The sequence below is a fragment of the Stenella coeruleoalba genome, assembly GCF_951394435.1.
Source record: "Stenella coeruleoalba genome assembly, chromosome: 7".
Classification (NCBI taxonomy): Eukaryota; Metazoa; Chordata; class Mammalia; order Artiodactyla; family Delphinidae; genus Stenella; species Stenella coeruleoalba.
Window position 1 is genome coordinate 107,676,256 of NC_137153.1, and position 25,444 is coordinate 107,701,699.

The 25,444-nt window shown below is 42.3% G+C and overlaps 1 long non-coding RNA gene across 1 annotated transcript in view; it reads left to right on the top strand.

Moving 5' to 3' along the window:
- Positions 1-23,974, top strand: part of LOC307189277 — a 925,047-nt gene extending 901,073 nt beyond the window's left edge. Inside the window, exon 13 of the long non-coding RNA XR_013829132.1 lies at positions 23,798-23,974. This is a non-coding gene — a long non-coding RNA (uncharacterized lncRNA). The remainder of the gene's footprint in view (positions 1-23,797) is intronic.
- Positions 23,975-25,444: the final 1,470 nt, after the last annotated feature.

Genomic DNA, 25,444 nt, shown 5'->3' on the forward strand with positions numbered 1-25,444 from the left:
TGTGACTTCGAATCTCTCTGTGAACTTCATACAGTGGCAAAATGGAGAGTGGAGGTCATCACCCAGGGTGTTGCTGTAAGAACAGAGTAAGTTCATGAACATTTAACTGCCTTTATTCTGTCTTGAAATACCATCAGTTAAACTTTGTGTTCTTGGTTGCTTCAGTGTAGCTATAGGCTCTTTACAAAATGTATATGGTCTAGTATGTGATTCTTTCTCTTATCATTATTCTCCCTCCTGGATCATTGTATCAGTTTCTTTATCTGGAATCCATCATTTAGGCAGCTTCTACGAAGTATCACGTGCGATGTAAAGTAGTTTGCTTGCATTACCTCATTTACCCCTCTAAACAGCTCTGTCAAAGTTGGGCATTATCTCCATCACACCAAGAGGAGGGGAAAATAGTGTCCTGTAGTTCACTGGTAAGCGGGAGGCCCAGGAGTCAAACTCCTCACCATTTGCTTCTGAAGCTGGAGCTCATTCCTTTTTATGCCATGGCTTTTCAGCAAGCTTTCTCTAGGAACTGTCGGAATCTCTGAATTCCCCCTGGGATGCTCAGGTATAAGGAATGGGCCAGCCTAGGGTCAGGTTGGGTTTCCAAGCAGCAGCTGATGTGCTTGCTTTTCTGCCTTGTTCTTTCAAATGCAGCCTAACACACAGCCAAGCAGGTGACCCGAGCCTGGCAACTGGGAAATTGTAATAATAGTAAGACTGTGCATCAGTACAGTAACTTTCATCTGGAGGCATCTGAGGACTCTGCTGACATTAATTAAACTTCACAGCATCCTCATCCTTTAAGGTCAAGACTGTACCAATTGTAAAGAGAAATAAACTGAGATGATAATGACTCTCATCAAAATCAAGATGGATCATTTGTCAGAATAGCCTCTGAAGCGGATGATAGAGGCCCAGTCTCTAAGTCGACAGAGACAATCATCACATAAGGGTGTCTGTGAAAGCACCAGCTGTGAAGTCAGTAGACATGTCTTTGGCCTGTCCTTGCCATTTATTATCAGGGTGAATAGAGTCAGGACACTTTTCCTTTGCGTTTTCCATGTATCCATCAGTAAATCAGGGGAGCTGCTGATCACTGTCTTACTTAGAATCACTTATGCTCATGGCAATATGGTTCTTAATAATAAATTATATTAATTATATAATTAAATATACCTATATAATTATATTTATTAATATTATAATTAATAATAATATTAATATTATAATTAATAATAATAATAATCTTCCCAAACAGTGTCCCAAATGGTGCTTCATGTACATGTGCTACCAGGTTGTTTCAGAATCATCTTGGGGATTGGGTGGGGGGGTGGGGATTAGGTGCATCAAAGAAATGCAGAGTCCCAGGGCCCACCCCAGTGACTCACAAACGGAAAATGCTTCTGATGATGTCTGGGACCCACTGGAGGCCAACCTTCATTCTGATCTTTGCATTTTTATGAGTTATAGTGATATTTTCTGCTCCTGCCCCATTTGTTCTCTCTCCAACTCTCTTCTCCCAACCCATTTACTGCCCTAGATTCCACCTTAAAATATGGATCATCTGGGGCTTCCCTGGTGGCGCAGTGGTTGAGAGTCCGCCTGCCGATGCAGGGGATGTGGGTTCGTGCCCTGGTCCGGGAGAATCCCACATGCCGCGGAGCGGCTGGACCCGAGAGCCATGGCCGCTGAGCCTGCGCGTCCAGAGCCTGTGCTCCGCAACGGGAGAGGCCACAACAGTGAGAGGGCCGTGTACCACAAAAAAAAAAAAAAAAAAATGGATCATCTGCTTGTTTTCAACAACAACTGAAAAAATATTTTCATAGTGAGGTAGATTACAGGCAATCCACTTATGGTGATGTAACAGAATGGTTCCAAAGGAAATTTTGATTCTATAATAATAGCAGATCTTCACCAAACACTTACTACATGCTAGGCACTGTTAAGTATTTTTACATGTATCAGTTGATTTGGTCCTCACAGAAGTCAAATAGGTAGATAATTCATATTATTATCCTTGAAGCTGAGGAAACTAAGGTACAGAGAAGTGGGGTAATTTGTCCAAGACCATGCAGCAGAACTGGGATTTGAACCCAGACAGTGTGGCTCTGGGGTGTTTTCTGTTAAGCTCTAATGATGGTCTGTCAACTAATCCAGAGAAGAGAGAGGATCCTGATAACTATGTACTATGAAGTACTAAACAATACTGAGACCTTTCAGACTCTGATAAAAGCTATAAAAGCCTCTCCAGAAAATTTTTGCTATCATTTAAAAAGGCAACAAACGTGTCTCTGTGGCTTTTGGGTAAAATTACAGAGTACATTATGGGTAAAACACAAAGAAGAATTTAATGGGCCAAGCTGTCAGTTTTTAATAGTCAGATTTCTTCAAGGTGGTAGTGAGCGAACCTTTGCAAGAGGTGCTCAAGCAAATGGTGAGCAGCAAACTCACAGTGATGCTGCAGATGGAATTTTTCTATAAGAAATCAATTGCCTTTCCGGAAAGGAAAAAGTGCACCTTGGCAGTCTGTAAGGAAGGACACCCAAATACAGTCTCAATAGTGTAGTGTTCATATTGTCTGGTATGTAAGAATAATTAAAAATATTACTAGTTATGTAAAGAAGCTGGACAATGTGGCCCCAAACCTGGAAACTGACCCTGAGATAACCCAGCTATTAAAATTAGCAACAACAAAAAAAGTACTTCAAAGCAGCTATTATAACTATCCCAGGACTTAAAGGAATGTGCGATCATACTAAGTCAATCTCCGGCAGCCACACAGAAACTATGAAGAAGAACCAAATGAAAACTTTAGAAACAATGTCTCAGAGCTTAAGCGAAAAATTCACTCATTTGGTTTACTAGCAGACCTGAGAAAACAGCAAAAGAGATCAGTGAAACTGAAGACATAGTAAAAAAAACTATCTAAAATGAAGAACAGGGAAATCAAAAGACAAAAAAATAGCAAAGCCCCAATGACTTGTGGGAAATATCAGTCCATTATATCAATATCCACATAATCAGAGCCCCAGAAACAGAGGAGAGATAAGAGGACAGGAAAGCGGCAGGACTGATAATGGTGAAGTGTCTCCCCAATTTGGTAGAAAACAAACTTACAGATCCAAGAACATCCAAAAGGAAAAAAAGCCCCCAAATGATAAAAACAAAGACAATGACATCTAGAGATATTACAGTCAAACAATCAAAAATTAAAAGAAAATATTGAATGAGTCCAAAGAAAACGACACATAGATAGAGTAAAACAAGGATGTAAATGACAGCTGATTTCTCAGCAAAATCAAGGGAGGACAAAGGCAATCAAATGACATCTTTAAAGTGCTGGGGGAAGGGTGGGAAATTGTCAGCCTAAAAGTCCATATCCAGCAAAAATATCCAGGAAAAGTGAAGGCAAAATTAAGACATTTTTATTTATTTATTTATTTTTGTGGTACGCAGGCCTCTCACTGCTGTGGCCTCTCCCGCTGCAGAGCACAGGCTCTGGACGCGCAGGCTCAGCGGCCGTGGCTCACCGGCCCAGCCACTCCGTGGCATGTGGGATCTTCCCGGACCGGGGCACGAACCCGTGTCCCCTGCATCGGCAGGCGGACTCTCAACCACTGCGCCACCAGGGAAGCCCCAAGACATTTTTAGATTTTTTTTTTTTTTTAACTGAGATAATTTGTCTCTAGAAGACTGGAGTTACAAGAAGTGGGAAGAAAGTTTATCAAACTAAAGGAAACTGACAGACCTACAGAAAGAGCTAACAAGTACCAGGAGGGGTAAGCATAAGACTAAACATCAAAGACAATTTTTTAAATTGTCTTTATATATTTAAAATGCATATGACTATTTTGAGCAAAATATATAATACCACTTACATATTGCAGACATATAAGATACGTGAGACCATAAAAGAGGAGGATGGTAAATAACTCTACTGTTGCAAGTTTCTTTCACTTTACTGGAAATAGTGACATTAAGTCCAAGTAGACTATAATAACTTGAGGATGCATACTGGAATCCCTAAGACAACCATTTAAAAGAAAATAAAATTGAGGTGGTATAGCTGAAAAGCCAATAGAAGAATTAAAATTAAATGCTGGAAAATACTTGATTAACACAGATGAAGGCAGGAAAGGACAAATAGCAAAGTAATAAGAAAATTGTAGACCTAAATCCAACTATATGAATAATAATATTAAATCTAAATGAACTCAACATTGCAATTAAAAGACTAAGATTTTCAAACTAAATAAAAAAGCAAGACGCAATGCAATTGTGTGGTACTTTGAAAATTAAAAGACGGCATAAAAATTACCATGCAAACGTTAAGATTAAGAAAGTTGAATCAGACAAAATGGACTTCAAGACAAGTACTTTTTTATTTTAAAATTGTCAAACATACAGAAGAACTTCCAAATAGTTTAAAGAATTTCTATGCACTCTGCACCCAGATTCTCCAAGTGTTAATATTTGAGCACGTTTCTCAATATCATTCTCTCTATATATCCGGCTTTCTCTTCTTCCCCTTCCCTCTCCCTTTCTTTGTTTATCTGCGTAAAGATCTGTACACACACACACACACACACCCGAGTCTGCAGATCTTTTTTTCCTGCATTACTTGAGAATATGATACATACATAATTCTCTTTTACACTTAAATATTTCATTGTGTGTTTCCCCAAAACTAAAACACTATCTTACATAAATAGGATGCAATGATCAAAATCAGGAAATTTACATTGCTACCACATTATTATCTAATCTACAGATGCTATTTAATTTTTCCCAATCATCCCTCTAAGGTCTTTTTTATAGCAAAAATAACTTTTCTTCTAGTTCAGAATTTAATTCAGCATTAAATGTTGCACTTAATTTTTGTGTCTCTTTACTTTCCATTAATGTGGAATGGTTCCTTAGCCTCTGTCCTTCACGACCTTGAGATTGGGGAAAATCACAGGTCTTCTGGGGTAGAATGTTTCTCAAACTGGGCCTGTCTGATATTTCCTCATGACCACGCTCAGGTGATGCATTTCTTGCAGGAGTACCTTGGGAGTGCTATTGTGTCCTTTTCTCAGCAAAATATTAGGAAGAAAATGGTGCCTGTTTGTCCTACTTCTGGTGATTAACCTTGATCATTCAGTTAAGGTGGGGTCTGCCAGTTTTCTCCTTCAAAGTTACGATTTTTGCATTTGTTTAATAAACATCTAACTGGGAGATTCTTTGAGACCATGCAAATATACTGTTTCTCATCAAACTTTTACTGGTTTTAGCATCTGTTGGTGATCCTTCCCTGAAACGATTATTACTAAGGTGGTTTCTGATTGAAAGCCACAAGTATAAAGAGTAGCACTTGACACTGAAAAAGGGTTAATTTGTTAGGAAGATATAGGAATCATAAGTATATATATATATATGTCGATAACAGAGCTTAAAATACATAAAGCAAAGCTTCCAGAATTAAATGGAACAAAGATATAAATCCAAAATCATCATTGAAGATTTAAAAATACATGCAGCAAATTGACAGAATTAAAGAAACATAGATACATCCATAATCATAATGAAGATTTTAACACTCTTCTTCAACAGTTGATAAAGTTTTAAAAATTCTGTAAGGACATACTATGAATAACACTATCAGCCACACTAACCCAAGTGACAATTGTACCACACTACACCCAGGAACTACAGAGCATACAGACTTTCCTAATGTACATGTAACGTTCACCAAGAGAGACTACGTGTTGGACTATTAACTAGGTCTCAATAACTCTTAAAAAGAGATATCTTACAGAATATAACTTCTAACCAAATGGAATTATATTAGAAATCAAAAACTTCTAAGACATCTAGAAAAGTCCCAAATATTTGTAAATTAAAATGCTCGGTGAACAGTGCCTTAGCCAAGGAGGTGGCCTTATAGTCAAGTTTTAAATATAGATTCTGCTGTGTGACACACTTAGGGGGTCTTGGGAGATAAACACTATTTTTTAATACATTTTATTATTATTCAACATTTGCATATTTCAACAGAGAAATTTACAGGTAAAGAAAGAATGACAATATAATTCACTATGATGCAGATGTTTAATCTCATGATTTGGCAAAGGCCTTTATTGGTGAGGGAAGTAAAGCACGGGCCAGAACACATGCCACCCTCCAGGCTGGATGGAGTGATTCCCCCAAACATATAAAGGAAGGGACCCGGTGCCTTTCATAGGACCTGCTCCACCCCGTGGTTTCTGTGGCTATCTCCTCTATGATTTGCAGAGGAGAGGTACGTAGCTACCCTGCTTTGCCCAGATGCCAGCTCTTAGAGAAATTGACATTATTCAGGCTTCAGGGAACTATAGAAATGAAGCAGCAGCAGCAGAATCACCTGGCAGCACATCACTGCATAAATGCCACTGGATCTTTATTAGAATGGAAACAGAATGCTTCAGAGCAGCTGACCTCAGGAGGCTCTTTCTGCCCGTAGACTGTGAAACAAAATTGCATCTATATCCAGATATACATTTATATATTTTATTTTCCTTGTTTTGTCTCTAGTAACTAATTTTCTATTATGAACATTATTCTTTATGTAAGATATATATATGTGTGTGTGTATATGCATCTATATTTTTTAAATTTTAAAAGTGAAAGTGAATTCAGTGCTCAAAGCAAGGAAAGGTTTTTTTTTTTTTTTCCGTTATCCCTTTAGAACACTGCGCTGTCCCCATTATTTTGGGAAAGAAATCAGTGCTTTAAAATGATTAGGAAACTAAAGGGGTGGAAAGTCACACTTGATTTATTTTTTCAGGTGATGAACTTCACACTTGAGAGGGAGAAAAGGGACCTGAGAATGTAACTGTGAGTTTGGAATCAGTGTGCTAGTCAAAATGGGTGTCAAGAAGAGAAAGGTGGGAGGGGGCATTACAAATCAGGAAAAGCAATTCAGTGAAGACGTGACGCAAAAGGTCAGGCTGCTAAGAGTCCCTGAAGGGTGAGAACCAGAAATCACACGATGCAGCCCACGCAGGCCCGCATGAAGGACCAGAATAATTGATGATATAAGAGCCAGAATCTGCGTAATTCACAGGATCTTCACCACCCACAGACACGCAGCCCAACTGTCTCTCTGCAAACATTATAGAACTCGGGTGGTGGTGTGAGGGTTTGGGGCTGCAAGGTGATAAGGTAGCTAAAGAGAGAGGGCTTATATGGACAGGGACCTTGGACAGGGACCTGAAATGCACCCCTCTCCCACCCACTATGTTTTGAAGATAAACAACGAACAGGTACCACGTGAGAATCCAGCTCCCCAGTGTGTGTGAACGTGTGTGCCAGTCTCTAATACCATAGTATCGTTCTCTCTCTGGTGAAAAGCTGGGATTTATAGCTTCAAAGCGAAACAGACATCCTCCTGTTCCTTCAATCTAACATGAGCTAGCAACACTCAAGCCTGCCTGGGAGAAAATGACACAGCTGGTTCCCCAGCGGAGGCTCTCGAAAAGGTAAAGAGCAGGCAAGAAAGATGCTAATAGCTGGTCCCTGCTTTTTAAGACCCAGCAAGCCTGTCTACTCTTAATCGTGCCTCAATTAGTGACTCAGACTTGACCAATCAGATGAACAACTCTTCCTGCCTTTGGGAGAAAGCTAGGCAGTGGGTGGGGAGTGGCAGGCCTGTTGTGAAGAGAGGGGCAGATATTGACATTGAGGACCCTACAGTCTCCATCAAGCTCACACATTTCCGCCTGGGGGAGCCTGGGTGTGTTTCCCTAATCACTTGTCCCCTTGAACGGACTTGAGCTTCCAGTAATTGTTCGCGGTGCTCCCTACATCCTTGGTCCTGTTAGACTGAATCTGGCTCTTGCTCTGACCATCTCTCTGTGATTTCTCTAAATCAGAGCAAGGAAGAGGCAGGCTACAGAGTGAACGTGGGAAATCACGTAAACTCTCTGGGTCTGCCATTTTTATTAATGTTTAGATTCATTCACTGGGTGCAAGGCCTAGTGCCAGGAACCTTGGGAACAGGGCTTAGTAGCTGTTGCCTTTGAGGTGCTCACAATTTAGCAGGGGAGACAGACCAATCATGTACTGTGGCAGGCTGTGCTAGTTTGCTAGGGCTGCCCTAACAAAATTACCACAGACTGGGTGGCTTAAACAACATAAATTTATTTTCTTACAGTTACGGAGGCTGGAAATCCAAGATCAAGGTGTCAGTAGGGTTGGTTTCTTCTGAGGCCTCTCTCCTTGGGTTGCAGACGGCCACCTTCTTGCTGTGCCCTCACGGGATCTTTCCTCCATGCACACACATATCTGTGTCTTAATCTCCTCTTCTAATAAAGGACATCAGTCTTATTGGATTAGGGCCCACTCATCCATATGACCTCATTTTATCTTAATTATCTCTTTAATTATCTCCAAATACAATCTCATTCTGAGATACCTGGGGTTAGGACTTTAACCTATGACTTGTGGGGGGACAAAATTCAGCCCGTAACACAGGCACTGTGTTGGATGTAGAAAGCTAGAAAACAGAGTCCCTACTTTTGAGAGGTTTTCAGGCTAGTGGGAGAAGCAAGGCCCCAACTCAGTATAAATCAGGCAGGGATACAGCGCTTTAGGAGCGTAATTTAAAATTGAAGGAATAAATATATTCACAAGTAAATAGTCTACAAGTATCTGTAGAGGTTTCATGGAAGAGATGGTAAGAATGTTAGGACTTGGATAGAAGGAGGTACCCTCCCTTCCTGTCACTTATAAACATTGTCAGGACTTTTGCCTTTCCATCTAGCAGTAAACTCAACACAATAATGCCCCAAGGGGGTGGGGCAGGAAGGAAAGGGAAGCAGGAGGAGTGAGAAACTGGAGTCTTCAGTTCAAGCGGTTGCCTCCTGCTTGGTAAATCCAAACTCTCTTTTGCTCAGCATCCTTTACATTATCCAAGATGGTGGTTAATTATTTTCACTCAGCTAAACATTCCTAATTCCCTCAATGATGCTCAGGCCACGTAAGCATGAGAAGGAGCCTTAGAATTCTATGAAACTGAGGGGGAACACAGATGAGATTTAGGGAGGGCTGGGAGCCTCTAAAGCAAGAATCAGTTTTGTGGTTATATTGCATTGTACTGTGGATAGGGTCCATAGTTCTCCCTGCATAAAGCTCGTGTGACTCCTTGGAAGGCTTCCTTCCAGGGCGCTTGGAATAAAACCCATTCTTGTCACCAAGCCCTACAAGATCTGACCCCTGCTTATCCTCTAAATTCATCTCCTACAACTCTCTTCCTTACTCATTGAACCACAGTGATCCCAGCCCCTTCTCTATTCCTGAAACATACCAAGCCGATTCCTGCTCTAGGAAATGAGCTCTTGCCTCTCCCTGGAATGCCCTGCCCCCAGATCTGTGCCTGTCTGGTACCTTCTGGTCATCCAGATCTTAAGTGAAATGCCACCACCTTTGCACCCAGATTATTAACTTCGTCAGTCATTGTTGATCCCATTACCCTCAGTATCCTGTTTTGTTTTCTTGATATCCCCATCACAATCTGAAATGATCTTCTCTATACCTTCGTTTACTGGCATGTTTCATGCCACACAACTCAAATGTAAGCTCCAGGAAACCAAGGCCCATGTTTATTGCTGTCCTCCAAGCATCTGGAATGGCATCAGGCACATGGCAGGCAGGTGATCAATACGTATTTCATGCATAGATCCTCAGAGTGACCCACGATTTCTTACTCCATCTCATGTTCGTTAAGTGAACAAATAACAAACAACTAACAAGTAAAGAAGTAAAACCAAGAAACACCAGTTGCATTGAATCTGTGTATTTTGAAAATGAGGCCCAGAGGAGTTCATTCATTTTAATGAGCCCTGTATGGGATCATTTCAGCCTTTTTGCCATCTAGGAACTTCTGTTTGGACCTGATCCAGTTGCCAGTATTCTTCCCAAAATGTGGTACTGGGAATATTCCATAATAGGCTGGCTGGAAAGAGCAGGATCACCTCCCTTATCTTGAACCCCCCGTACCTCCTACAATGCTTTAAATTCTTTTTCAATATCTTTCTTGTGCCATCAGGCGGCTTATTACTTGCAGTTCTTTTGGAAGCAGTTGCCATAGTTTCTGTTATTAGTTATTACTAATAATCCAAACAAACACTTTAGTTTTCCCAAATTCTAGGAGGTATTTTTAAAAGGGCCATCTTAATTATGCATAAACAATGTAGAATCACAGAGGATTCATTAACATAATAAACAGAAGTCTGTTTCCAGCATCCCACAAGCAAGGTGATATAAAAACAACCATTATTTGCTGCTGAACAACTGTGGGTTTCTTTTCCAAGTTCTTCTCCCAGCTTTCCTAATTTGGGGACTCTTCTTGCTGCCTATACTCTCACCTGAGGGGAAAGGGAGAGTTTAAAGAGGAAGTGGCTCTTGGTCTTTGCCTTGAGACAGAGATAGAAATGAGACCAGGCATACTCCCAATAGATAGTCTCAAAACAATAACATGATAAAATAAGAAGAGTGGATATGTGAGAAGAGCACAGCCTTAGCACCAGAGAGACAGGAGATCCAATCCTAGCTTCACCACTCACTAGCTGTGTCACCTCGGACCAGCAGTATAACCTCTCTGAGCCTATTTCTTCTTCTTTCAAATGGCATAATCCCATGCTTCATTGGGTTATGAATTAAGTTTGCATCTGAATCTCCCAGCTCAGTGTCTGGCACATCCTTAGAAGCTCTAGTTCCCTTTACCCCAAAAAGAGTCCTTAGAACCTTGCTATGGCTTTCCCCTGCTCCACCTCTTCACCTTATCCTAACTTGGGAAGTTGACCTAACTTGATTCTTCCTGGGGCCCCGGCAGGATCTAGAAGCCAGCAGGCTCTGAGTGGTAGCTGCCTGCCAGTTGGCAGGGAAGAGTGGCATGCCAGAGTGGGGATTGAACTGTTGCCATTGGAGATGGTAACAGATGCTTCCTGGCTAAATCAGGGCCCTGTGGTTTGAGACAGAATCCCAATTACTTCAAATTAGGAGATTGCAACCGCAGGGCTTTTAACCCACCACTCCTCACTGCAGCCGACCTGGCTTCATTTTGTTGAGAGCTATAACCTGGACTCGAGATTTGTAAGTGAGAGCATCCTGTACACATAATCATGTTTGAATTATTTAAATTTCCCTCTCTCTGAACCTAAGGTCCTCCTTAGCTTAACAATAGTCCTGGGAGTAGGCAAAGGGCAATAGAAGAACAATCGGGTTCAATTCTGAACTCTGTCACTTGCTGGCTGTTTGACCTTGGTCACCTGTGATCCTCTGTTTTCTCATCCGAAATGACGATGATAACTTGAGTCCTGTTCTGATGATGAAAGTGAGATGCCCAGTGTGAAAAGGCTTTGTAAATCGGGAAGGACTATACAGTCTCCATACCTGCACACATAGAACTCGCAGAAACAAAGTGCTGACCATCCTACGCCACTCTACATAAGGGACTTGGGCATCCGTGGCTTTTGGTATCCACCTGGGTCTTGCAACCAATGCCCAGAGGATTCTAGGGGCCAACCGTACATAGTCCTTCATATCATTGGAAGCCCCTTCAACAGTGAACTCAAGCCTGATACCACCAGTGCTAGGAGCACTCAGGATAGAGTCAGAGATGACTGATGCAAATGTGTTGTAGGGCTTAAGCCATTTATTTAAGCTCTAGAACATTCTTTTTGTCTTTCAAATTGAAGTAAAATTAATAGTAAGATGCTTGCCTCACAGGGTTTACAGTTTTATGAGTGTAATGTGGAGCCCTTTGTAAACTGTAAAGCGCTGTGTACACATGAGCAATTATTATTATGTTCTCAGGCTTTTTTGGGTTTGGCACCAGTTGAGTCAGCTGAATGCTCTGAGCAAGAACAATCTGTTTTCTTTCCTCCTGGCAAAGAGCACAAAAGACAGAGCAGCTCATAGAAACTGGGGCAAGAGAAAAAAGACGACTCTCCTTCCCTCTCTCTCTCTCTCTCTCTCTCTCTCTCTCTCTCTCACACACACACACACACACACACACACACACACACACACACACACACACACTCACCTACACACAACTTCCCCATAGATTCCCACAAGTCCAGCATTCACAATACCACACCAGGGCTTCCCTGGTGGCTCAGTGGTTGAGAATCTGCCTGCCAGTTCAGGGGACACGGGTTCGAGCCCCGGTCCGGGAAGATCCCACGTGCCTTAGAGCGGCTGGGCCCGTGAGCCATGGCCGCTGAGCCTGTGCGTCCGGAGCCTGTGCTCTGAAACGGGAGAGGCTGCGGCAGTGAGAGGCCCGCGCACCGCGATGAAGGGTGACCCCCGCTCGCCACAACTAGAGAAAGCCCTCGCACAGAAACGAAGACCCAACACAGCCAAAATTAATTAATTAATTAATTAATTAACTCCTACCCCCAACATCTTCTTTAAAAAAAAAAAAAACACGGCAGCACTTGGGAAGCGGCCTCATTTCCTAAGCCGTCTCTGTATCCCAGCCCCGATGCTCCCGCTAGTTGCCCGGATATAGTTAAGATCTAAATTAAGAACGGGTCCCTAGCTCCAGTAGGCCTCATTGCATGGTGTGGAGCCTGAGACTTGGCTCCCAGGCCACTGACTCTGCCATTGCTTTAGCCTCTGCTTCACCCCCAAGTCAATCAATCTTTAACTTATGTTAATTTTTTATGTCTGAAATCCACCACCTTCTCTGCAGTCCCTTGGACACCACCTCATTCCAGCCACCGCACCCTCCTGTTCCCCTCCTCCGGCTCCTACAAGGTCCTCCTTCCCAGCCTCCCTGTCTCCACTCCAGCTTCCATTTCATGGGTTTTCCTCTCTGCACCCAGAGGGGCCTTTTTTTGTTGTTGCGGTACGCGGGCCTCTCACTGCTGTGGCCTCTCCCGTTGCGGAGCACAGGCTCCGGACGCGCAGGCTCAGCGGCCATGGCTCACAGGCCCAGCCGCTCCACGGCATTGTGGGATCTTCCCGGACCGGGGCACGAACCCGTGTCCCCTGCATCGGCAGGCGGACTCTCAACCCCTACGCCACCAGGGAAGCCCCAGAGGGGCCTTTTGAAAAACGCAAACATCACTACTCTGCTTAAAACTTGTCAAGGTCTTTCCACTTCTCTACAGTAAAAAGAAAAAACAAATGCCTTAACAGAGCTCACAGGACCCTGCGTGAGCTGGCTCTGTCTGCTTAGCCTCTGCAATACTCCCCTTTGCCCTCTGAGCGCCCAAAATACTGACCTGCTGTCTGTTTAGGGAACCTGCTCTCTCTGCGTCAGTCTATTTGTGGAACATCTCAAGCAAGCCCCTCCTCCCCTGCTTACTTTGCCCCACTTCCAGCTAATTAGCTCTGTACTCCTCCTGCAGGTACCAGTTCACCATCCTCCCACCAGGAGCATCTTTCTTAGTTTCTCAGTGGCTTCGTCCCTGGACTGTGCATGTTCATGGCGCTTCAGCTCTTCCCGTATGGTGGTTATCCCAGCTTGCCATTATAGGTATATATACTTCTGTGATGATATAGTTAATGTTGCATAAAATTCTGAGCTCTGAGAGTGCAGGAGTCATACATTTGCCGACTACATCGTCCTAGATTTTGTGCCACAGTACATGGCACAAGATACAATGAATGGACATGAGTCTGGGCAATTCATGTATCCTTTCTCCTTGTTCTCCTTCCACATCTACAAAACGGAGCTAATATGACTTTTTCCACCTACTTCAAAAGATACACAGAAGAGACAAATGAGATCGTGCATCTGATGAGGGCAATGCAGATAAAGCATCACCTTTTAAACCAGCACAAGGCTGACTGAACAGCAGGGCCGATAGAAGGCCGAGGCGGGAGGCAGCGTTTGGGTTTGCATCCCAGCTGTGGCACTTGGTTAAGTTTCTTAAGCACACTTAGACTCAGTTTACTCATCTGCAAAATTGGAAAATAACACCAAAATTGCAGAATCATTATGACTATCAGGGATTATGTACATAAAGCAGCTGGCAGAGGGTATAGAGCCTACAGGTGCTCAGTAAAATGTATTATTACTACTGCTGTTATTACTATTATTGCAGATATTCAGGAAAAGTTAGTCTCTATTGACACTTCACTCAATGTCTTGCTTCCTTTAAAGAGAACTTCCTGCAAAATTTAACTGACGATGCCCTCCTTTTCTGACAAATTATCTACATTTTTCAAATCAAATTCAGGATCATGAAATATATGTATTTTGTTATTCACAAATTAACCCATGTTTGTAAATCTTGTCTCTCCTTAAGGTCAAGGATCCATTGGATCCATTTTATCACCAGCTGCACCCACCTCAGTGGAAAGTGTGCTGCAGGTATTTAGAGAATTGATTCAGGAGATATGGGTAAAGTTAACTCATTAATTCAGACGTCACTAATTTGCATTTTAGAGTGAGTGAGTCAGACGTTCCAGTGCATCTATGGGGTAGCTAAGCCTATTCATAGATAAAGTCAGGGTGTTTAAACCAAGGGGGAATGTAGAATGTTTTATGAAGAGTTTTGGAATCAATTTATTATTTGTTTCCAGTAAGAGGAGAATAATTCACAAAATAGAGCTGGGTTGCATCCTAAACAAGTTCTACTTGGAGGGACAGTGACGGTGGCAGGAAGAAGTTGATGAGTCCTCTCTGCAAAAATAGGTATAAAAATAGACACATCAAACGTACTTCAATGCCAGCTTTATGAGAAAGCAAGACAGCGAGGCAGAGACAGAGAATATAAAAGTGAATTTAATTTGGGGAATTTTCTCGACGCTCCACTGGATGTGTGCGTGCTCCAGAGTGCATTAGCTGCTCTCCTATCATGGGGAGGTGTCTGAATCAGCTGTTCTTGCATCCTGGTCTGAGCACTTTGCCATGATGAACGTGCCTCTGGTGTTTAAAGAAACAGTTTTACACTGTGGCCCCTAAACCAAGTCAGCCGTGGAAGATAAGGAATGGCACTGCATTTTACGAATAATAGCCAGTAGAGCATAGTGGGTAAGAACACAATTTCTGGAGACAGGCTGATTAATTTCAACTCCCAGAACTGCCACTTAACAATAGGACACTAAGCAAATGACTCAGTCCATGTGACAGTTTTCTCATCTATAAAATGGGGATGATGATTGGACTTCCTCATAGGATTGTTCTGACAATTGAATGCACTTTATATAAAGTATTTGGCACATACTAAGTATTATATATTTATGGTTGTAATTGTTATTATTTGAGGGATTTTCCAAGGGTAATTTAGACCTTACACAGTTTTTGCCTTAAGCACTGACGATGGAACCTAACCCCCAAGAAAGGTACAGCTTCACTGAATCTATAAGATAATTATAAATCATTTTAGATCATTATTAAAGGAGGTCCTTCGTGGGGTTAGCTAAGATATCAGTTTGTCGACCCGATTCAAGTAACGGCCTTTGATTGTGTCTAGATACTCTTTAAATGGACATGGGAGGTACCTGTATTTAGTACAATTCCATTTATTTTTTGAAAGTCCTGTGAACCTGACTTTTCATGAATTCCTACTTCCTGTCCACCTCCAGTGTCACTTGAAATAACAGGGAGTATTAGTTCCATGTTATTCAGCATAAACTCTAGTGGGAAAATTGTGACTCCCTGGGTGGCTGGAAGGGTCCGTGTCAGTCGTGCAGCAGTGTTCGGAGAGGAACAGGCATATTTAAGGAACTAAAGCATAAAAGTTCAAAACCAGACCTCTAGATTTGGAGACCCTTAGCTCCAATCCAAGATCTGCATCTAACTGTGGCTTTGGATAAGGTAATTAATCTCTGAAAATTAATTTACTTATCGGGAAAAAAGGGGGAGGTGATGGTGGCGTGTGTTTCATGAGATTTATTGAGATAATGAATGGATATTATCTGCATAATACAGCTGACTCATAAATACTATTATTATGAAAATATCTCCACCTACATCCTAATATGAAAATCCCAATTCTCTTATATTCATTTAGGTATGGTTTGTTGAGCTAAATAAAACTTAGAGTTGGGAATCATTCTGTCGATAGTCTGGGAAACTTTTTTTTTAATTAATTAATTTATTTTGGCTGCACTGGGTCTTCGTTGCAGCGCACGGGCTTTCTCTAGTTGTAGCGAGCGGGGGCTAATCTTTGTTGCGGTGTGCGGGCTTCTCGAGGCTTCTCATTGCAGTGGCTTCTCGTTGCGGGGCACAGGCTCTAGGCACATGGGCTCAGTAGTTGTGGCTCACAGGCTCTAGAGCGCAGGCTCCGTAGTTGTGGCACACGGGCTTAGTTGCTTCGTGGCATGTGGGATCTTCCTGGACCAGAGCTCAAACCTATGTCCCCTGCATTGGCAGGTGGATTCTTAACCACTGCACCACCAGGGACGTCCCGGGAGACTGTTATCTTCAGATAAGGCCCTCTTCCAGGACAAGTCCTTCTTTCTCACAAGAAACACTCAGGATGGGTATTTTTCTATACTTCTTACACGTCTGAAAAATCTTCTCTCCTCTAGAGTTGTACGAGTCCTTGGGTCAAGTATAGGCTGACTGAGAAGCTTTGTTAAGGGCATCTTTGAACCTTGCTCTGCCAGCCATTCTTTTAGGAAAAGGTATTTAACCAGTTAACTGAGAACCGAACAGATTCCAAAGTCGATGTCAGTGTGTGTTCATTGCCCAAGAGAAATACAACAGGGTATGGAAATGATCTCAGAGGCTCTGAAATGTTCCTTCCTGATCCCCTCATCTGTCAAAATTCCACCCATCTCTTAAAACCCAACTCAAAAGCCATCTTCATGTGAAATTATCCCTGACCATGTTCAGCCTAAACCGAGCACTTCCTCCTGTGAGCCCTTCCTCTGCCCACCTTCTGACCATCTTCCATGAACACCTCTCACATGCTTCACTGGACAAAAGTTATAGCTGTACATTTCTTGTCACGCTTTCAAGGAGGAAACAGACCAAAGTTGTTAAAAGTACATGTGTTTTTTTTCAGACGTCTGAATTTAAATCCCAGCTTCTTTACCTGTTTGCTGAGTGATGTCGAAAAAGTTAGAGTTTAAGCTTCTGGAAGGCAGGTCAGAACTTGGACAGAGGTCGCCAAAATGCATCTGACGAATATTAAATGAAAGGGGACTTTTTATGAGTTCACAGGGTTTAAGTTCAGCAGGAATTAACTATTTGGTGGTGGGTCCTTGGATACTTGGCAAACACTGATTAATTTCAGGAAATTATAAATAGGGGAGGCATGGGCTCTGATTTCTTAATTATTTTCTTGGGTTCCCTTCAGCCTCGAGGATCTGATACAAGGTCTTTAGAGGTGGTAGACCTGGGTTCCTATCCTATCTCTCAACTTTGTCATTTATTCTGAGACATAGATCATGTAAGTCACACCCCTTTTAAGTCTGGCTTGCTTATATAAAAAGAATAAGAATACCTTCCCCGTAAGATCCTTATGAAGATTTACTTATACCAGCAGACTCTTAATAATGTTCTGTAAAATATTAATCAAAGAGCATGTAAATAGATATTCTGGAAAACAAAACAAAACAAAAAACTGGCATGGTCAAATGTGTTTAGGAATTGCTAGATTAAACAAAGTTGAAGAGATTTATTTAAGGTAGAACTTTATAAGATCTTTTTATGTCAATGTGCATTATGAATCTTCAGAAAAGATGTGTAAGGTTCGATGTCTCTGAAAGTATCTGCATAGAACCTATGGTAGCCAGAGCTCTTGACATCTTGACAAGTGATGGAGCCCAACTCAAAAAAGGAGAGAGAGAAAGAGAGAGAAGTGCTTTTTTTAACTATTACGTCTCTGGGAAAGGCTATATTCAGAAGATCAAAAGTAGTCATCAAAACTGGGTCCAAGGGCTTCCCTGGTTGTGCAGTGGTTAAGAATCCGCCTGCCAATGCAGGGGACACGGGTTCGAGCCCTGGTCCGGGAAGATCCCACATGCCGCAGAGCAACTAAGCCCATGCGCCACAACTACTGAGCCTGTGCTCTAGAGCCCACAAGCCACAGCTATGGCTCCCACGTGCCACAACTGAAGCCGGCGTGCCTAGAGCCCGTGCTCCACAACAGGAGAAGCCACCGCAATGAGAAGCCCATCGACACAACTAGAGAAAGCCCACATGCAGCAACAAAGACCCAATGCAGCCAAAAATAAACAAATAAAATTAAAAAAAAAAAACTAGGTCAATGTTTATTCCTGGATTCTTAGTATTGCTTCATGTTTTTATTCTATGAGTAGTGAATTGGGTCCTTTATCCATCTCTGTACTAACCAATAGTCTGATGATGACAGTCAGATGGATATGATGCTCTGATTAAATGTGCTTCATCCCTGGAGCTTCAGATGAAATCATTTCCATGTTACCCACCTGGATTAAGAGTACGGTAGGAGTGATTTAGGGTCACATTCTCAGAATGGATACAAATAAGTTAGAAACAACATGACATGTGCTACAGAATCATGCCCTCTATTTTGAGGTGTGGAAAATCAGATGAAACAAAGATACAGCATTCTTTGGGAAATATGAGTTAGGTGGTTATGAATAGGGCCTGGCCATGGGAGGCCCTCATGAGATGTCAGTCCCCTTTCCTTTTCCACTCTCCTTATGCTATTTTAGTGTCTGATGACACTCAATGAGCCTCTCAAATGAGTCAATCAAACCACGTGAAAAAATCTGTGAATACCTGAAGATCAGTCCAAGTACCAAGTCTTAGAACCTAACTCAAACTTCCAAGCACTTGAGAAGTTCTTTAACCTTGTTCATGAGACCAATCCTATAGGATGCCTGACTATAGTCTACTGGGCATTCTTTAATTGAAGACACCAAAAATAGCTATGTTTCCATATAGCATACAGCCCATAAGAGTCATACATATTTATTAGTTTAAATGCCACAGGAAAGACTTTCACAACTTTTTTCTCCATCCGTTATTAAGATTATTTTTTTCCCATTCTCTCTGAAGACATTAATACTTCAAGGTGGCCTTGACCTGCTCCTTCTTTCCTCTCTTCCCTGACTGCTCTGGGCTCCCACTTTACCTTTCTTACTTCCTCTGATCCCTCTTGGTTTACCGCCTGCACTCCCCTTGGCCGGTCTCTCTCTGGCTTCAGGGCAGCCTCATTTCCTGACTTCTTTTTGATCTTTATCTATTTTTGCCAACGTGTGCCTCCTCTTGGACCTTTTAAACCCCTCACCCTTAAACCTCTTTCCTCACTTTAGGGCCTGCCATGGCGTTACATGCTTAAATATTGTCTTCCGCAATTGGGAGCCATATGACCTTCTGTTTGCAGAAATCGTATCCATATTCATAGGTGGCTAAGCATATTTTATAAATCAGAATGCACTGTGAAGTACACTAACCCATCCTGCTGTTTCAGCTTGCCTAACAGAGGAAGCTACAGTCTCTTGCAATTTTATTCCAAGGAATAAAGACAATGTTTGGCAAATGAGAATGTACTCCAGCTCCTGCCGGAGGGAAGATACCAGTAAATCACACCCCTCTTAACCCCTGTTAACCCTGTTATACAAATATTAACCCTGTTAACCTGCTGGGGCTTTTGTCTCCCCAGCAGTACCTCTGAGTGCAGGTAAATAATAATAGCAATAATAATAATGGAATTGTACTTAAAAATATATTTTTCATCTGGAGGTTTTCCTCCTTGTCCCAAAGCACTGTAGCTTCTGGAATGATCATCGGCATCCAACTCTGTTTTTCAAGAACCAGCCATGTCATTCAGCCAATAAAGAACTGAAGCTAAATGACTGACTTTTACAGTAAAACAACAGAGGAGATGAAGACTAGTTTTTATTGAACATCTACATTTCAGCACAGGGTTAGACGTTTAGCCTTATTTGAGCCTCAAAATGATATTACTGTATATCTATATGTGTGTGTGTGTGTGTATATACATATATATATATATATACACACACACACACATATAAATATAGGTATAATCTTAGCTTAGACTGCATTAACAAAAATACCATGTACTGGGTGGCTTAAACAACAGAAATTAATTTTGCACAGTTTTGGAGGCTGGAAATCCAAGATCAGGGTGCCAGGATGGTCAGGTTCTGGTGAGAGCCCTCTTCCTGACTTGCAGATGGCTGCTTTCTTGCTGTGTCCTCCATGGGACTCTACTCTCTTCATCCCATCATGAGGACCCCACCCTTATGGCCTCAGCTAATCCCACTCACCTCCCAAAGGCCCCACTTCTTAATAACATGACACTGAGGGTAAGGGCTACAACATATGAATTTGGGGGTAGGGAAGTAAATATGCATTCGGTCCATAAGAATATATGTGCCAGTTCTTCCAGAGGAGGAAACTAAGGCTCTGACATAGTCCAAGATCACACAATGAGTGAGCAGAGCACCTTCTGGACTCCAATCGCTCTATCTCTCTGACTCCAAATCCAGGTACATTCCAAGACTGGTTCTTTAAAATATATATATAGGAGAAAGAGAGGGAGAAATAATTCAAAGTCTGTGAAATCTTGCAGTGATGGGGGAGCTCACTTCCTCTCACGGCATCCTGCTGTTTTCATGATGTGGGAAGTAAAGCATGGATTGAGGATTATGCTCATCTAGTTTTTAGACTCGTCTCTGCCTCTGTTAAGCAAGTTTCCCCCTCTGGAGCCCCTCATCTCCTAAATAAAGGCATTAGGAGGTGCTATGTGAGGTCTGTTCTGAATGACCAAAGCCCTCATTTGTGGAGTGATCCTAATGTGTCATGTGCCAGATACCCTAGTAAGCTCTCATTTAAATTTCCCATGGGCAATAACTCATTCTTTAGATGAGGAAAATGAGAGTTCAAAATGTTAAATTAATCCACCTAGCAAGTAGAAGCGATTGGAACACAGATCTGGCCTCAAGACTGTGGTCTCAACAAAAATTCCAAATAACAGTTTAAATACTCTTCCAGGAGAGTGCACATTCCTCTTAAAATATGAAAAACAGCTCCAGGGATGGTCTTACACATGAAGGTGACCAGGGAACTCTAACCCCATTGATCTTCCTGCTATAAACACAGTCCCTTAAAGTGAAAGACGTATCCAATCTGCCTCCAAGGTCAAATCCTAACTTCCCCTAAGGCCAATCATGGTTGTGGTCCATTTATCTGACTACAGCTCAAGGATATAGAGACGGAGGTTTATGTGCTGGGATTTGAACCTGCGGCTCCCAGAAATCTCATGGGTGGGCAGATGCTCCACTAATTAAGCCCTCCCACTGACTCTCTGCCTTGCTGGCTGTATGTCATTTTTGTTAGTTCCCTGCATGCCATGCTTATACTGCCACTGATACTGTGCACTCTGGTAAAACCTTTCATCTTCATATCTCAGGCTGCTTTTCAAACAGTAATTAATGAGGTCTCATAACCCCCTGATGAGATTATTATGTATAAACACAGTCTCGTGCACGGCCCAGCAAATTTTGTCATCAGGAGTTGTAAGTTCAATTCACACCTCCACGGACCTCAGACTACCTTCACAAAGGCAAAGGAATGAAGAGATGAAAAACGGCGATAGTATAATTCACATCAGGAAAAACTCCTACTGTTGAGCAAACATTGAGATATTTTTGAACATATAAAATTCATGGGTAGCATGATGGTCACTCATGGAACACTGGAGTTGGAGGATAGAAGATAAAGGTCTTCAATCTGCCATTGATACCGAGTTCACAGAGGTGATGTCATCAGTCTATCTTGGACAGCAGATTAAATCCCCTAAGCCTTAATTCTTCATATGGAAGTAGAGATAATGAGAGTTCCTATTTTACAGACTTCACAGAAGAGTTAGTTGTTCAATCAAGTCAGACCATAAATCACAAAGAGTTTGGGGGCCTGTGAAGTGTTATCCAAATATTAATATTTGCAGTCACTATGATCTGAGTTCACGATGACCTGCAGGACAGAAAGCTCCGTTTAGTTTTGTTTACCATGCACTTACTGAGCACCTAGAAATCCCTGCAATGATTCTGGAGATGGAAGGTACAAAGATAGATACAATTTATTTTCCTTCTGAGGATTGCTTGCCTCATTGGGTCTATGCCAAGATACTATGGAGACAGATTTTGGAATTTCAGTCAGCACTGGTTGCAATGCTGTCATCATTCCCTATTTTTTTTTCTTTCTTTTCTTCTGTTTTGCTTTTCATAGATAGTGTGAACCCAACCACAATGTGGGATTGCTATGGTCTGAATGTTTTTGTCCCCTCCAAATTCATATGTTGAAATCCTAAGCTCCAAAGGTGATGGTATTATTAGGTGGAGACTTTGCGGGGTGATTTGGTCATAAGGGTGGAGGCATCCTGAATGGGATTAGTGCTCTTATAAAAGAGATCCTACTTACTCTGTTCTCTGCTGGGTCTCCTGCTTGTACACTGAGTGATGGGACTTGTCAGCCTCCATGATTGTCTCTCCATAAACATAAAATTGGTTCTATTTCTCTAGAGAACCCCGAGGAAAGGAAACCAGACACAAGAGTATATTCTGTACAATTCCACTTCCATGAAGTTTTAGAATAGATAAATTAACCTGTTATAAGAGAAATCAGAATCATGGTCGTCTGAAGTAGGGGGTGGGAATTGATGGGGAAGGAAACAATGGAACTTTTGGAGCCGATGAAAATGTTCTGTAGTTTGCTTGAGGTAGTCATCACAGGTTTGTATATATTTGTAAAAACTCATTGATTTGTATACTTAAAATGGGTACATTGGTCTTATTGTTGTAAATTACACTTCAGTAAAGTTAGTTTTATACATGAATACAAAGATTTTATCACATTAATAGTTGTCCAAAATATTGGTTTCTTCCCTCACAATCTGGCTAACTTATTCATTAGACGAGATAAAAATAAAGGGCCCCCTTCAATTGGGAGTTTCTATATGTCTAACAATCCATGTGAAATTCTGAAAATATCAGACTCCACGTGGGAATGCTCAGGTTCTTTTTTTATGAACAAAGGGTAAGCTGGCAGCACCTGCTCTGATTTGTCAAAACCAAGTAGTCTCTATCATGTGGCATTTCACAGAACTTTGGGAACTCAACAAGCCTTTACAGGAGTATGTGAGCACACTCGAAGTATGCTTCTGAGGAAAAGAATATATTGGTTCTAGCTGTTAGTACCTGCTGTTCAGGTGTGCTTAACTCATGGGAAGATGAAAAGATCTGACTCCTAAACTTTCCCAGCAGAATATCATGCTTCATCATCTCCTCTCCCATTTGGTACCTGAAACATAAGGTTCTCCCTTCAATGTCTAGGATGCTGTGTTGACCCCAGCTCTGGGTAACAAGTTACATGTTCTGAGTGCTTACTCTGTGAGAGGCACTATAATAACCACTTTATGGACATTACCTAGTTTATTTCTCAGAAGGACCTGAGAAGAGATTATCTTATTCCTTTTGGGTAAAGTGACTAGTGAAGGGCCATGCAAGTGACACAGTTATCCAATGGAATCCATTGCCTGGATTCCAATCCAAAGGAGATGGTGACATGCATGTGCGCTAACCGTGGGGAAACATCACCTCCTTGATGACAGTCTCTGCCAAAAGCTGGCTTATAAGCTCTGGAATTGGAGACAGCTAAGATCATACGACTTCTGCCCGTAAATGAAGTCGTATCGGCCGAATAAAGTTGTACAGAACATATGATCTCAGGCCACGGGCAGAAATGTCATTTCTGTGATTCTCCCCTCTCTTGTGTCCTCTGGTAGGTCAAGGCTGGGGGTCTCCAATTTTAACTGCATTTATGTTTTGGGACATTTTTTTTTTTTTTTTTTTTTTTTAGTGGTACGCGGGCCTCTCACTGTTGTGGCCTCTCCCGTTGCGGAGCACAGGCTCCGGACGCGCAGGCTCAGCGGCCACGGCTCACGGGCCCAGCCGCTCCGCGGCATGTGGGATCTTCCCGGACCGGGGCACGAACCCGTGTGCCCTACATCAGCAGGCAGACTCTCAACCACTGCGCCACCAGGTAAGCCCTTGTTTTTGTTTTTAATAAAATGATAGCAGAATGAAATTCAGCTACATAACCGGTGGGAACCCGTGCAAAATAGATGGTTGGACCTTGGTCAGGGTGGGAAGGTCAGTCTCTACTTCCTATAGGTCCATTGCTCTAACCCATGGACAACACCCCAAGGATCACAGAGGGGGCAACACCCCAAGGGATTGCAACCTTTAATTACAACAGGAGCATGTTAAGTACCTGGGTCAGGGGTGGGCAAGAGGCTGCTGCCAGGTTGCCTGCTGAACGCATGATGGTGATACCAAACCAGGGCAAGACACCCACCACCCCGCCCCACCCCAAGAGGCCACAAGGCACTGGCCCAACCCTACTCTGACTTGTGCCCGCATGCTGGCCCCCGCTGTAGACAGAGGATGATGGTGTAATCCAGTCTTTTCTCTGCCACTGAGATCTGGTCACCACCCAGGATGGAGGGTGGCAGTGGCCATGAGGTGAGGGTGGGAAGGTAGAGTCTGGGCAGGGCTCAGGGCACCAGGGTTGGAGAGTAGAGTCTGAGGGCACATCTCGAGAAGGTGGAGCCCCGTGCAAGCAGTGCCGCTGAGCCCTCAGCACATGCACCATCGTCCCATCTGACTTCTCTCACAAAACACAGGTTCAAAGACAAGATGATTAAGAATTTCAAGACCGCAGCAACAGAGCTTCATACCCATGCAGGGGATCCTCCCGAGTCGGGGGCTGTGTGTGGTGTGACCTCACCTACAAAGCTGTCCCTGGCTGACAGCAGTGCATGTGATGGTTAGGTGCATGGGTTTGGGGGTGAGACTGCCTAGATGCAAATCCCATTCCACTGCTTAGTAGCCATGTGTCTTCTGGCCAGTTACTTAACCATGTTGTGCCTTAGTTTTCTTATCTGTAAAATAGTGTTACCGTGAAAATTCAACGTATAAAATGAATTAAGCACTCAGGTTGTAGTACTTGGCACATAGTAAAACTTACGTGTTAGCTATTTCCTCATTATTTATTAATATTTCCCACATAAATGTCCCAAAGCCCTTGTATGCACGTCTCTAAGCAAAGCCATTTGCACTACTAATTCACCGATGTGAGTTATAACGTGTATGCTTCTCTATTTAGTCATCTCCTGCTGCATGTTTTTATTATTGACTAGATTGTTTCAAGACAATATTAAAAAACAATTTGTAAAAAGGGAAAAAAAACTTTGCGTGAACACACATACATAATTGTTTCAATTTTTGCATATAAGATACAAGCACTTGCCAATATGCATGCATATTTTTACAAAGCTGAGACTGTATTGTATATATCATTTATATATTTTTCACTTAATATTAAATTGTAAGCATTTGTTTGTGATGCTACATTATCATAATCATCATTGCAATGGTCGCATAATACCCTATTATGCTGATACATCATAATTCACTATAACTTATTCCCCTACTGATGGACATT